The sequence below is a fragment of the Panthera tigris genome, chromosome B1, assembly GCF_018350195.1.
Source record: "Panthera tigris isolate Pti1 chromosome B1, P.tigris_Pti1_mat1.1, whole genome shotgun sequence".
Taxonomy (NCBI): domain Eukaryota; kingdom Metazoa; phylum Chordata; class Mammalia; order Carnivora; family Felidae; genus Panthera; species Panthera tigris.
This window is the reverse complement of record NC_056663.1, coordinates 168,458,794-168,461,731: the sequence shown is the minus strand read 5'-3', so window position 1 is coordinate 168,461,731 and position 2,938 is coordinate 168,458,794. Positions and strand designations below refer to the sequence as shown.

The following is a 2,938-nucleotide window of genomic DNA, read 5'->3' as shown; positions in this document are numbered from 1 at the left end:
CAATATATGTTGCAAGAGATTTTAACCTGCTTTCATCAGAAATTGATAAATAAATCAAACACTAAAAAAAAATAAATCAAACACTAATAGAGATGTAAAAGAACTGAGTAATGTAATGAACTATTTTATATATAATATAGACATATGTATGTGTATGTATATACATACACATGTGTATATACACATACGTGTGTGTATATGTGAGTTTGTATGTGTTTGTGTATTCCCCACATGGAAAATTTACTACACCATAAACGCAGTCTTAAATTCCAAAGAATCAATATCATGTATGCTGTATTCTCTGACCATAATCAATTAACACTAGAAATTTTAAACAGGAAAATAAGCATAGTTTACATAATCCTAAATGTCAGGTTTTATATTAATAAATAATCCTTGGATTAAAAGGAGATTATGAGGATTGAGGTAAGATGGCGGGCTTATGATGAGTGACTGTCAGGGATGAAAATAGGTATGCCTGGAAGCAGAATTTAAAAGCAGTTTCTCTTCAGATCATCTTCTTTCATACCACCTGATAAGCATCTTGAGTCACCATGGTATTAGCAGCAGTAAAATGGGAGATATCGAACAGAACTATCTGGAAACATTTATTTCCAATTCAAAACAGAGCTTTATATTGTGTTTGTCATAAACCTACGTATTCTCCTCTTCCAGATGACCATAATTGCAAGTAGAGTTTGCTTTGACATCTGATGACAGGATGACAGTATGCTACCACCCTTCTGTGGACATTCCGTATGAACATACAAAACCTACCCCACGGCCAGATCCTGTGCATAATAATGAAGAAACACATGATCAAGTGCTGAAAACCAGATTACAAGGAAAAAATGAACACTTTGAGCAAGAACCTATGATAGAACAACGTAGCAAAATGTTCTTTACTAAGCGTCGTTTGTGTCCTCGTGGACAGTATCATAGACGTTGTAGGAAACTGGATCCTCCAAAAGACAGATGATATTGAGGTTTTCAGGAATCAGAGATGTTATCTTGTGTCTTATTTGCCATTTGAGGAAATGCAATTGAGTATATTCACTGTTATGTAGCAAAACAATAATAAAATGTCTTTTTATATATTAAAAAAGGGGGGATCATGAAAGGAATTATGAAGTTTTAGGACTTAAACAACAATAAAACCTCACAAGTTACTGTTTGTAAGACACAGCTAACATAGTCCTTTGATGGAAATGTGTAGTTTCAAGTAATTTTACCAGAACACAGAAAGGTTGAAAACAAATAGGCTAAACATTCAGTTGAAGGAGTTGAAAATGTAGCAGAGAGAATACAAAGAAGCCAACTGAAAGAAACAAGGAAGAAGAATTAACAACATTAAAAAAGAAATTAATAAAATGAAGAAATAAAAATAATAAAAATATGGGGCACCTGGGTGGCCCAGTTTGTTGAGTGTACAGTACTTGATTTCAACTCAGGTCATGATCCCAGGGTCATGGAATCAAGTCCTGCATTGTGCTGAGCCTGGAACCTGCTTAAGATGATCTCTCTCTGCCCCTCTTCCCTGCTCGTGCTCTCTAAAATAAAAAAAATAAAAATAAAAATATCAACAAAACTAAAGCTCTCTAGCAAGATCAAGCAAGAAAATGAAAAAGAATGAAAACAGAAACTTGCAATGAAAAAGAAAAATAGCTACAGATATAACAGATTTTTAAGTAAAAAATATTATGAGTAACTACGTCAGAATATACTTGGTAATTTGCAAGATCTTAGCATAAGCTACTTGGAAAAATACAAAGGGCCCAAATTAGAAAAATTGAATAGGTCAATAAGCAGTAGAGACATTTAATGGTTGTAAAAGACCTCCCTGCCACCAAAACTTTGTAGCCCTTGGTCTCTTTCACATGGAATTTCTACTAAATTTTCAAGGAAATATTAATCTTATAATTTTTTTTTCCAGAAAAGAAGCAGTTCAGCTTATTTAATGAGATTAGTGCAATCTTGATTCCGGTATCAGATAAAAGCAATAAAAATATTATAAGCCAGTTTCACTTGTGGATGCATGTTCCAGTATTCTAAATTAAATATTAGCTATAGAAACATTTGATAATTAAAAATTAATTCATTGTTCAGATCAAGTTCTCCTAGGAATGCACTGAAGTCTCAGCATAAAAAAATATGTCAAGGGAATTCACCATATTAATAGACAAAAAAAGTGACTAAATTGATGCAGAAAAAGCATTTGATAAATGTAAACACTTATTTGTTGAATAATATGCACCAGGATATGTTAAAATCTAGAGGAACTATGCTAATGTAATATGTTCTAGGAATCTAGGACAAGCTTAGAGTTTGTTATGGCTTGGTCTCATCATTTAATTCTCTGTACTTTTATTGAAGTTGTTCTTCTATTCCCAGAGGTCCATTAAGGAAGGCAGTAAGAATTTTGCTGAAGCATAAAATGACTGGGCAGAAAATGGTCAAAACAGAGGATGGGTTTTAGCTGCAGCTTTTCAAATAGCCTAGGGCAGGGTGGGATGAGAACCAGGGAAATCAATACAAAGATGACTGTAAGCCAAGTGATACACCACTAGTTGCCTAGCCAAGTTTACTCATTCATTTCCTAAACAATAACTTTTAATTTTTGCTCTTATAAAAATAGTAGAACTTTGGGGGAAAAAGATCCTACTATTTCAGTAGGAAGAATATTGTATTTCCCGGCCACAATGTCTGTTAACATTTTGGTGGATAGCCAAATACATATAATATGAAGGAGGAAGAAAAATCCATAACCAGAGAACATTTTTTTTGAAATTATTGCCACCAGCATTTTTTTTTACATTTATTTTTGAGAGAGAGAGAGAGTGAGCACAAGTTGGGGAGGGGCAGAGAGAGAAGGAGACACAGAATCTGAGGCAGGCTCCAGGCTCTGAGCCATCAGCACAGAGCCTGACGCAGGGCTCGA

General features: G+C 34.1%; 1 pseudogene; it reads left to right on the top strand.

Moving 5' to 3' along the window:
• The first annotated feature begins 344 nt into the window (after nucleotides 1-344).
• On the top strand, nucleotides 345-1,330 carry LOC102970808 (annotated as a pseudogene).
• Nucleotides 1,331-2,938: the final 1,608 nt, after the last annotated feature.